Below are 12,908 nucleotides of genomic sequence, written 5' to 3' on the forward strand. Positions count from 1 at the left end.
GCGTGTTATGAGGCATTGTTTCCCTAGGAAATAAGTTTTTGCTAAACTTGGGTGGGAGGGAGTATATTCTGATCACATCAAGAGAAGAAAAGAAAAGGATGCTCTGAGATTAACAATCTCTTCTGTGAACTAAGTGGGTAGCCTTGAAGATCTCCATTGTCCTTGTTCCCAGGGATACTCTCGGAAACTATGCATAAAACCTATTGGGACCCACTGAGTTTGTGTCCTCCTGGTCTTCTTATTTTCTCCCTCTAACTTCTACTGTCACACAGATATCTTGCTATCACTCACCACACCCTACTGAAATCTATAAACCTTGAGTCTAGTTCTCCTACATTTAGAGCCTAAGTCATACTAAAATACACTGGTGTTTGTTGATATGCTAAAGGAGGCGGCCAGAGGGCACCCCTCTAGTCCAAGGTAGCATTTGTACATTTTTCCAAAGCCTGGTCTCCCCCATCACATTTATCTTGGAACAGGGACTCTATTTCAGTCCACAGCAGCAGGAAGCTTTGTGTCAAGGCTGACATAGAGAGCAATAAATGGGATAGCATAGTATTTACAGTGCTCCCCCAAATACGCTTCTCTTCCATATTCATCTTCTGTAGGCCACACTGAGAGTTACTCAATAAGCTTAGTCTTATGTTAACTTTACTCAGGAAGGTTGAAACGACCCTTGGCCCGTCTCCTTTCTCTTGTACTATTTTCTTGGTGAAACTCAAATCAGACCCTCTACATGAGGTTGCAGAAACAATGTGTGTGTATTGTGTGTGTTGCAGAAACAATGTGGGTGTGTATGTGGGGGGGTGTCCTCTTTGATTTTCAATGGTCCTCAGTCAGAAGCACATAAATATTTAAAGTGGAGGAAAAAACTGTTACTTATGTCAGTAAATAAGCTCTGGCTGGCGTAGGTGGTATTTAGTGCCCAGAGATTAAATCTAATAAGCCAGGTAGAGGCCCCAAATTACCAGTATATGGGAATATTTAAAACATAAAGAAACTGAGCAAAATTTTTAGCAAATCCAATCCAATCATGCATATAAAGGATTATATATCATGATGAAGTGGGGTGGTTCAACATATGAAAATCAAGCAATGTACTGTATTTTAGAAAACCATATGATCATCTCAGGAGAAGCAGATATAGTAATTTACAAAATCCAACATCCCGATAAAAATTCTCAGTAAACTAGGAAAGGAGGAAACTTCTTCAACCTGATAAAGGATATCTATGAAAAACCACAGCTAACATCATACTCAACAGTGAAAGACTGAATGTCTTCTCCTTAACATCAAGAACAAGGCAAAAATGTCCATTCTCACCACTTCTACTCAACATTTTATTAAAAGTTCTACCACTGGAATGTGGCAAGAAAAAAAAATAGTGGGCATATAGTTTGTAAGTACAAATAAAACTGTCTTTTTTTAAAAACATGAGAGTACATGTAATAAATCTTATGAAATTTACAAAAAAGCTACTAGAATAATTTTAGCGAGGTTGCAGCTTATTCGATCAATTTACAAAAGTCAATTTTATTTCTGTAGATCAAAAGGAACAATCAGAAATTAAAATTTAAAAGCAATTTTTAGGGGCACCTGGGTGGCTCAGTGGGTTAAAGCCTTGGCCTTCAGCTCAGGTCATGATCCCAGGGTCCTGGAATCAAGCCCCACATCAGGCTCTCTGCTCAGCAGGGAGCCTGCTTCCTCCTCTCTCTCTGCCTGCCTCTCTGACTACTTGTGATCTCTGTCTGTCAAATAAATAAATAAAATCCTTTAAAAAAATAAAAATAAAAGCAATTTGTAGTAAAAATATAAACCACTTAAGAATAAATCTAACCAAATTTACTGAAAACTACAAACGCAGCTCAAAGAAATTAAACAAGACCTAGTAAATGGACAGATATACTTTCCTCATCAGTCAGAAGACTCAAGGTTTCTTAAAGAAGTTGATTCTCTGAATTTAATCTATTGATTCAACACAATCTCAATTCAAATCCCAGCAGGCTTTTTGATAGAAATGACAAGCTGATTCTAAAATTCAGATAGAAATCTAAAGATTGGCTATACAATAGCCAAACAATGTGAAACAACAAAAGTAAAGGACCCAAATGATGTGGTTTCAGATATACTATAAAGCTACAGTAGTCAAAACAGTGTAGTATAGGCATTAAGGCAGGCAAATAGATTAAAAGAAGAGAATAATGAGTTCAGAAAGAGATCTATTCATCTACAGGCAACCAATTTTTGACAAAGTTACTTAGGCAATTTAGTGGAAAAAGGACAATCTTCTTAATGAATGCTGCTGAAACACCTGGATAGCCATAAGTTGCCACCGCCCCCCAAAATAAAGAAAAAGAAAAAGAAAGAAACTCAATGTATACCTTACACCATATATAAAAATTAATTCAAGGGCACCTGGGTGGCTCAGTGGGTTAAAGCCTCTGCCTTCAGCTCAGGTCATGATTCCAGGGTCCTGGGATGGAGTCCCCCATCGGGCTCTCTGCTCAGCAGGGAACCTGCTTCCTCCTCTCTCTCTCTCTCTCTCTCTCTCTCTCTCTGCCTGCCTCTCTGCCTACTTGTGATCTCTGTCAAATAAATAAATAAAGTCTTTAAAAAAAATTAATTCAAAATAGATTATAGGGAGCACCTGGCTTTCTCAGCTGATAGATCATGTGACTTTTCTTTTCTTTTTTTTTTTTTTGAAAGAGAGCACATACCCATGCACAAGTAGAGGGGAAGGGAGAAGTAGAAGCAGATTCCCTACAGAGCACAGAGTCAGACAAGGGGCTCAACCCCAAGACCCCAAAATCATAACCTAAACCGACCCTTAACAGACTGAGTCATCCAGGTGCTCCAGAGCATGCAATTCTTGATTTGAGGGTCATGGGTTCAAGCCCCATGTGAGGCATATAGCTTACTTAATTAAAAAATAAATAAATAAAATAAACTCTTTTAAAAAAACCAAAATAGATCATAGATCTGAACCCATAACATTAAAGTATAATGTGTATGCCTGGAAGAAAATAGGAGAAAATCTTTGTGAGCTTGAATTAGTCAAGAATTCCTTACATATAACATCAAAAGTATGATCCATTAAAGAAACCAATAAATTTGACTTCATGAAAATTGAAAACTTCAGCTGTCACTATTGAGAGAATTAAAAGACAATCCATAGATAAGGAGAAAATGTTTGCAAAGCATATATCTGATAAGGGTCTTTAGCTAGAATATATAAATAATATAATAAACCCAATAATAAGAAAATAATAAAAGAAAAACCTAATTTTAAAAATGGGCCAAAGATTTTAATAGAGAGTTAATTAAGGAAGATATACAGATGGCAAATAAGCTCATGAAAAGATGCTCTACTCATTATTAATTAGGGAAATGCCAATTAAAATCATAATAAATACTACCACACACCTATTAAAATGATTAAAATATAGAAAAACTGGTGATACCAAATACTGGCTAGGATATAGAAGTACTGGAACACTTGTACATCGATGGTGGGAAAGTAAAATGATACACCACCTTGGAAGGCAATTTGTTAGTTTCTTTAAAAGCTAAACATTCATCTATCATATAATCTAGTGTTTTATTTAAGAGAAAAGTACAAGTCCATCCAAAGACTTGGACACAAGCAGCTTTGTAATGATAAAAAAACTAGAAACAATTTAAATATTGACTGAATACACAAATTGTGATCTATATCACATGTATAGATATGCCATATATAGTGCACATATCTATAGATATGTGTCATATATATGTGTATATGGGTGCACATATACACATACATATGTAATGGAATCCTATTCATCAATAAAAAGAAATAAACTATTATTCATGCAATGCAACATGGATATGTTTTTAATAATGCTGAGTGAAAGAAGCCAGGTCAAAAAAAAAAAAAAAAAAGAGTGCATACTGTATGATTCCATTTACATAAATCCCAAGAAAATGCAAATAAATGCATAGTGACAGGAAGATCAGTGGCTACCTAAAAGGAGTGAGGAGCAGGGAGGGTAGCTCCAAGAGGGTAACAAGAAAATTTTGAGACTGATGGACATATTCCTTATCTTTGTTATGGGTATATAGACATATGTCAAAATTTATCAAATTTTGCCCATTAATTATGTGTAGTTAACCCTACAAAATGTTAAAAATTATATGGAATGAAAAAATCACCTGGAATATGAATACCGTAGTTAGACTAGAGCAAAAATCTTTGTGGAGCGGTAGTAAATTGGGTAGATCACATGGAAGGGGGTTCCTGAGCAAGTGGCAAAATTCGATTTCTTGACCTGGGTGGTGATATCAGGGTGCTTGCTTTATAGACATTACAAAAGAATTCATTACATATATAAGTAATTTAATAAGCTATTTTTCTAAATAATTATTAAACCACATATCCGTTTTGTGTGCCATATATTCTATACCTGTTATATTTTACAATAAAAATGTTTTAATCCAAAAAAAAAATGTTAAGGAAATAGTGACTTGAGAGGAAGAGACCCATAAAATATGACTCAGTTGATGATAGGCACATTTCCAACTTTTATTCCCAGGGCTATACAATACTGAGGAAAAGGAAATTGAAATGATACGTGGTTAAATTGAAAATGAAGTTAAATAGACTTGTTAAATGGCTGGAGCATTTAACGAACATTTCCTAAATGTTAGAGGGGAAGCCAGCTAAATGCTATCTGGAATTGGGTGTGTACCTGTGACCTTTCAGACCTGAGTGGGAGAACAGGCAGGGAGGTGGGCAGGGGGGCAGGGTGGGGTCCAGCACATGGCGTGGAAGCTAAGGAACAGGCGTTGGTAAGAAAGAAAGGCAAGGGCCAAGAGATCAGCAGGTCTTGGCATGTCCTAGATGAAACTCATCATGGGGAAGCAGAGGACCATGGTCCATAGTGCGGGCTCTGGAGTTAGGCTGGTTGGATTCCTATTTTCATCCTGCTGCTGAGACTGGTAACCTGCCTGCTGTCTGCCTTCCTTTCCTCATTTGTAAAGTAGTGACAAGGATGTGCAATGTGGTGAAATTTAAAGGAGATAATGCCTGCACAGCACTTAAAAATCGTGTCTGACATTCAGTAAGCACGTTACCTATTGTTACAACTGAATTTTTAAACTTATACATATCAAATCTTAGTAGTCAACTAAAGGAACTTGATTTTAAAAATAGCTTTTCTAGGGCTATTTCCAGGGCTTGCCATGATAAAAACCTATAAGAAGCTCCTGCCAGGAAGCCATTTAAAGTATGTTTCATTTTGGGATTCCTCAGACCCCAGGACTTTGAGAGACAGTAGGCAGGCTGAGGTGTTCCAAATCATATATGGCTTCATAAACGGCTCTTCATCTCAAAGCGATAATTTCCGGTACTTGGATTTTGGAAATTAAACATACTAATTTCATTTGTTACTGTCATATTTCCAAATAATACTCATACTCTAAAATTCTTAGGAGAATGTCAGCCAAACCAGCGTGAAGCCCTCAGAGACAGGATGCCTCATTTTGAAACAATCACCGCTAAGGAATAAGGCAAGCCCATCCCGCGTGCAGCTGGTGAGAGTCCCCACACTCGAGTGCGCTCTCCAGCTACGGAGATTCACCCTCCATTCTGCCTTCCCTCCTCCCCCTGCTTTTTTTTTTCTCTTCTCTTTTTGTTGGGGGTATGACACCTATCGGTCTTCCCTTAGTTCTTTGAATCATTCATTCAGCATGTTTAGTGAACACCTTCTAGTGCTAAGCCCAGGAAAGACAAAGAAGAATGGCATGCACACTTCCTGCTTTTAAGCAGCCTGCCACCACTGGGGTGTCAAGCCTATTTATACGATGAGGGTGCAGACGGGCTGCGGAGAATACAATCTGAACCGTGTGCGTGTATCACTCTCAGAATACAGGAACTCTCTACTTATATACTTGCAACTTAAAAGCTTCTAGAGAGAAGATCAAACCCCAATCCCCGAACTCTTTGCATGTGCTCCTTTTGGTCTTGGGCATCATCAGTTTACTAGTGTTCATGTTTTGAGGATGTTTCATAATGATCAGGTCCATTTGGCAAAATGAAAGACTTGAAAAAGACCCGTGAGAGGAGGTGTACAATAAAGATGAAAATAAGAACAGAGGGGCGCCTGGGTGGCTCAGTGGGTTAAAACCTCTGCCTTCAGCTCAGGTCATGATCTCAGGGTCCTGGGATCGAGCCCCACATTGGGCTCCCTGCTCAGTGGGGAGCCTGCTTCCTCCTCTCTCTCTCTCTCTCTGCCTGCCTCTCTGCCTACTTGTAATCTCTGTCTGTCAAATAAATAAATATAATCTTTAGAAGTAAATAAAAATATGTGTGTGTGCATGTGTGTGTGTGTGTATGTATTGGCCCCCCAACATATCCTAAACACCACTTTTCAGAGGGTTGCTCTTGATCAGCAAGTGACAATGACGTGCTGCTACCTTTCCTAGCCTCCCAAGGATGCTGAGTGGATGCCAGAGATTGGATGACAGATGAAACTTCAAAGTGTCCAGGGATGTGCTTCTGGGTAGAGGTCACTGAACCAACAACAAGGGGAATCAGCAGAGGGAAAGATGGTAGCCTCTGGCACCGGATGGTAAAGAACCCCAGCTGAGGTCTTTGGTCAGGGGGGGCAGGTGACAGCTGAGAACAAGTGCATCCAGAGTTAGGAACAACGCCATTGCAAAGAACCGGACTGCACCGTATTGACTCACAGGAGGCCAGTGCTGGGCCTCATGATCTTTGGAGAACAGGCAAGTAAATGTTGGATGTGAACATATGTGGGTGTGTGCCATTTACCTGTCCTGGGAACAGATACTGTTGAACAAAAATCAGGTAAACAGGACCACACAACAGCAAGGAGTTGAGCCCAGCTCCTGAAGGTCTCTTCCAGACTCTGGGCAAATGTAAGTTTTCGAATTTCAGGCAAGAGACTCTATGTGTCTTCATATTCTTATTCTGCCTCTAAAATATGTCATAACATTGAATCTGTCACGCTTTGAATGTTAGGCTTAACTACCTCTGCGGGAGGGGGGTACAAAGATGTGTTTCTGTTTATCGTATTTTACAAACTTTTGTCTAGAGACTCATGAAAATGTTTGCCAAAGGGATATGCAAATAATGTGCTTGAAATAAAACGTGTATTTTTGAGCTAAGAATTCTGAGACCTTTGGAGGAATACTGATCTGCACTATTGGTTTCAGAGACTAAGTTTTGAATCTTAGGTGCTTTTTAATTGGTTGCTGATGTCCTGGCTGGGTCCGAGTTTATAAAAAATGGAGCTTCTGTAGCACTTTGGAGATGTTTGTCTAAAGTCATGGAGAACCACCTGATTTAGGAAACAGTAGAAAGATCTGTTTCTATGGGCAGAGAAGGCATGAAAGTACACAGAAGTCTTAGTGCTCCATGAAAACCGGAGATCCTTTCTCACAGGCCAAGCTGAACCTTTGGTCTTGAGTGCATTAGCTCTGGGGAGCCACACAGTGCATCGGTCCTGGCCCATTTCTGTAAGGTCCTGTCAAGTCGATAGGCCACGTAGGAAAGCTGCCGGGGTGTGCGGCTCAATGATTACTGATCTCGAACCCACTACCGCTCAGCCATGAGCACTGAGGAGTGCTCACAGGAAGCGCAGGGCATGGCCCCACCTGAAGGGATATAGACTTTCCTGTTCTAACCAGCAATTAAACGTTTGAAATCATACCAAATCCTTGAACTAAGCTTGTGGGTAACCCAAGTCTGAATATTGCCAGAAAGGGCCTAACTTTAAACAACCCGTCCAGGATTCTACGCTCTTAGTGATAGAAAGGAAACACTGTGATTGGTTTGGCAAAGTATTAATGTCTCCCTCTCCCTGGACTCATCCTTGACCTGCTTCTAGGACCCCTCCTCCCTGACCACCACCCTCTCCCACAGAGATAGTGCCGTTTAACTTCAAATAAAGCAAGAGTAGATTTTGGATGCCTGCCTGGGCTTTGTATGGATGTTGCTGAAAGCTTTGCACATAGAAGGAAGTTTGCGCAGGGCCTCATTTGGGAGAGATGAAATATTTTAATAGCAGTGTTTATGTTCTCAGTCTGTAGATAACCAAAAACCAGCAAGATTTTACATCAGGCTTTGAGATGAAAAATATCACCCACTCAATGGAAACACAAATTTCATCCCTTTTGCCCTCTGGCCCTCTTAACGCTATTAGTGTTCCTCTAGATTTCCCTGCTCTCCTTGAGATTTCTGAGTCACCACAGAGGGAGACCCAATGCGGTGTCTGGCCAAGTTTCGCAGATCTCGCCTTCTCAAGAAAAGCAGACTTGAAAGGTTTCCTCTCAGCGTTCCCCAGGCTCCTCAGACAGTCTGGAGCAGAAACTGTCTTGGGACCCATGATAGAGTAGACACCAGAATTGCAGCAGGCAGGGGGAGTTCAAAAGGGCAACGCCGGCCTACAGTTAAATCCGAGGCAGCAGCTTTGAGACCAGTCTGCCTCTCACAGACGGAGGGAGAGTTCCCAGACTCCACACTTCATCTTTACCTTACAAGTTTTGCCCTTTGAGGGATTCAAGCCTGTGATTCCCAATCATTTTTCCTCTCCCTAAAGATGGGAACTTACACAGACAAAGCCAATTTTTTAATGTCACTGTGAGGACAGTTTTAACAAATATCTTTGGATTCCTGCTTGTGGGCAGACGTGTGCACATACACACTCTTCTAAGATTAAGTGTGCTTGAAAATCTGATTTATATAAGCAAGGAGAAGAGCTCGTTTTAAATAACTGACTGCATTAAAATAGATGTTAAAATAGATGTTTCTCACTGGAAAAGTCACCAATGCACACTCAAACAAAACACATACCATTCAAATTAGCTGCCTCGGCTAAACTTATTTTTATATTAATTTAGTCTGTGCTCTCCAAAAATAAATTGAGTCTATGTTACACATTCCTAATGAAAACAATTTCAATAAACAGACTGTATGCATGTGAATCATGAACATACAAGAGTATAAACATTTGTAAGAAGGAATTTTTTGAAACCCATTGTCTCGAGTCTATTACATAGAACATATCTTTCTTTCTTTCCTCTAATTTTAACCTTGATCTCTACTCCAATATCAAACCTGCCACGTCTGAGAACAAAGTGTCCCAGGGAATAGGGTCCTTAAAGTGAACACCAAAAGAACAGCCATAACAGGCTGAGGAGTTGTCTTAGTCCTTCCTCTTCTGACAGAGTTTTCTGACACGAAGGTGTGGACAGTTTATACATGCTCCCAGGGTAGGACATGATCTTAGTCAGGGATCTCCAACTATACATCCTCACGTATTATGAAAGAGTTGTGTCAAAGATGAACAGAGATACAGATAAGAGAACAGGGAGTTCTCATGGAATGGAGATGGGAGAAGAAGTCAGGTAAACTTTACAGAGGAGGTAATATTTGAGTTGTATCTTAAATGATGAATAGGCATTTCCCAAAAGGACAAATGGGGACCAGGCTGGTGGGGGGAGGGGAGGAAGGGAAAGATTCTAGGAGATTCCAGTGCACCTACAAGTCTGAACCATGGTGGGGATGGGTGACAGCTGGACAATGGCTGGAGAACAAGGCTAGAAATATGCAGCAGTAGGCTAAAAACCAGCTTCAGATTGAGGTCACTTCTTCATTGGGATACAGGAATATTCAGAAGCAGAATGATATGACAAAATCAGACACAGGAGTGATAGAAACATCAGCATGTAAGGAAAACCGTAAGTGCTAATATTTTTGTAAAAAGTAATTTATATATATCAGCATAAGAAAAGTTAACAATGTTATCTGAGTATCACAATTTCAGAGATTATTTCTCAATCTTTTTTTTAACACTGCTAGGAGTACGTATTACTCGTATAATAAAAGGAGGAGAATCATTCAGTGTGTATGTGTACAAGACGAGAAAAGAACTGGCCGAAGAGTAGTTCCTGTGGAAAGAACCCGGTGGCATTCTTTAGCTGACCACACACACAGTCTGTGCTCGGGAATGGCTCTGGTGGCTCAAACACCTGTGTTAAATGCAAACTTAACTAAAAGCAGCACAGGGCCTAGATTAAGGACACAGATGAGCTGGTTGTTATAGTCTTAATACTTCCTGTGTTTATTAGAACAGTTCTGAAACATTACATCCAGTTCTGGGGACCAAATTTAAAGAGCTAAAATTGAGTTCATCCGGAAGAGGGCTGTCAGAATGAGAGGGATGTCTGAAAGCCAAGTCATAAAAGAAAGATTTATGATTCCTTGAGATGTTTATACTGAAGAAGAGATAACTTAGGAGGGTCACTGCCGCCATCTTCAAACACTTGATGAGCTGCTATGGCAATGAGAGATAAAACATCCCCTAGAGTTCTCAAAGCCAGAACTAATACCAATAGCTGGAAGCTACAGGGAGGCCAGTTTTGACTGGACATAGAAAAAAACCCATTTCAGTTGCAGTGTTATGGCTAGAAGTAACCGAATTCTATGCAACAGCTTCATAATTGACACAAGTGACTCACTTTGAGGCACAGTGACTTACTCCCAAGACCATTCAGCTGGTCAGTGGAAGAACAAGGGCCAGACTCAACTCTCATGCCTCCAAGTTCAATACTGTCCCCTCCAACCCCACCCCCAACCACCATGCTGTCTCCCAGTGACAGCAGATGCCAAGCAATGGTTTGGCTTTTCCAGGAAGTGGGCTCCCAGTCACTACGTGTATCTGAGCACAGGCTGGATGCCCACCTATCTAGGCTGCTTCCAGGGAATGCATGTGATAGGCAGGATGTTGGAATGGATAATCTGTAAGACTGCTCTCCAGTTTAAGCTGCTATCATTTCAATTTGGGGAAAGAGCCTGAAGATTAGGGTTGTGTGAAAAGGAGCTCTAATATTCAGTAAAAAGAAGTCTAAAACTTTGGAAGAACAGCTAGAAAACAGAGGAGGAAGAAACTTCTTAGTAGTTTTCCAGTTTCTTAGCAGGGCCCACCAAGGTTATTATTCTCATTATATTGGTACATCATTCCCACACCCCACATTTGGCAGGAGCCAGGGGTGTGTGAGTGGGGAGAAAACGATCTTTTTGCTTTGGTCCCTACCCTGCCAACGAGAAAGCGTGATATCCCTACAGAAAGGGATTGAGTCCATATGGGTGTGCCCTGAGTGATGGCAGAATGCCACCTGGAAATCGTCACAGAACAGACTATAAAAACACTCAAAGCATTTTCATTCATTTTGACCTATGCCAAGAAAAGACTCACCCTCTTCTGCTCCCCACCTCCGCCCACCACACTTAAAACAAATCCACATACCCATTAGTAACTCAGCCATTTATTTGGCTCACAATCATAGGAAAAGGGCTGAATTGCTTACCTCACTAGTTGCATATCCAGATCCTGAATCTATACTTAAAAGAATGTTCAGTACAGGATTTCCCTCATTACCAGTGAACTGTAGACGACAAATTCATTAATTAAAAGCTATTTGCTGGCTCCTGGTATGTCTGTTCTTTGGGAAAGAGATTAAGATCTGTGGCGCACAGTAAGCTGGCCTACACAACCAGAACCGACTTCTGCAATGCAAGCTGGCTCCAAATGTAATGCCCATAAGCCTGTGCCTAAATTAATCTAAGACAAAATTATTAATCGATGCTCCTGTGATAAGATATCCTCTTTGCGAGGCACCTGGGTGGCTCAGTGGGTTAAGCCTCTGCCTTTGGCTAAGGTCATGATCTCAAGGTCCTGGGATTGAAAGCCACATCGAGCTCTCCGCTCAGCGGGGAGCCTGCTTCCCACCCCCCACCCCCGCCTGCCTCTCTGCCTACTTGTAATCTCTTTCTCTCTCTCTGTCAAATAAATAAATAAATAAAATCTTAAAAAAAAAAAAAGATATCCTCTTCACTCTTAGTTCACTGTGTGCCCAGAGCAACCATTCACATTTGCATCCCTTTGAACCTTTTTTGGAGATGACTTTCAGTACGTTCCCTTTCTCTACTAAGATGGAGCCATTCCTAATGTCACATCATAAAGACCATGCCCTTGGCCTCTCACGATGGCTACCAGTGGCTGAAATCAATGTTCTTCTCTATCTTCATCACAACCATCATCAACTGCTTCTATGTACTGAACACCCTCTAGTTGTCAAATACTGTGCTATGTATTTCTATAGGTCTCATCTCATTAATTCACTACTTTTTTAAAATCCTCATCTTTGGGGCACCTGGGCGGCTCAGTGGGTTAAAGCCTCTGCCTTAGGCTCGGGTCATGATCTCAGGGTCCTGGGATGGAGCCCCGCATCGGGCTCTCTGCTCAGCGGGGAGCCTGCTTCCTCCTCTCTCTCTACCTGCTTCTCTGCCTACTTGTGATCTCTGTCAAATAAATAAATAAAATCTTAAAAAAAAAAAAAATCCTTGTCGTTTGGATCATTGAAATTACTCACCCAAGTCAGAACTATTAAGAGCTGGAGGTGGGATTCAAGCAAGCTTTTTCAGACTCCCAGGTCTGTTAACCCCCACCCCACACAAGAGGACTTGGAGAGAAATAAATAAATATGATTTCTGTATATTAGACATTGTATAAACCCCTGTTCCAATGAGGAACAGTGAGGATTGATGCAAAAATGAGGCTTGATAGGAAGTAAAGTTGGAGCCTGCTCTGACCAGGAGGCGTGCAAGTGGAAGACATGACAGAAGGTGCTGTTTATAGATGGCCAACAGACACATGAAAAAGTGCTCCGTATCACTCGGCATCAGGGAAATACAAATCAAAAGCACAATGAGATATCACCTCACACCAGTCAGAATGGCTAAAATTAACAAGTCAGGAAATGACAGATGCCGGCGAGGATGCGGAGAAAGGGGAACCCTCCTACACTGTTGGTGGGAATGCAAGCTGGTGCAACCACTCTGGACA

The 12,908-nt window shown here is 40.9% G+C and overlaps 1 protein-coding gene across 1 annotated transcript in view; it reads right to left on the bottom strand.

Moving 5' to 3' along the window:
- PALLD (palladin, cytoskeletal associated protein) overlaps positions 1 to 12,908 on the bottom strand; it is a 388,884-nt gene that overhangs the window by 132,912 nt on the left and 243,064 nt on the right. The window lies entirely within an intron of this gene.

This window comes from Mustela nigripes, chromosome 1, assembly GCF_022355385.1.
Source record: "Mustela nigripes isolate SB6536 chromosome 1, MUSNIG.SB6536, whole genome shotgun sequence".
Lineage (NCBI taxonomy): Eukaryota > Metazoa > Chordata > Mammalia > Carnivora > Mustelidae > Mustela > Mustela nigripes.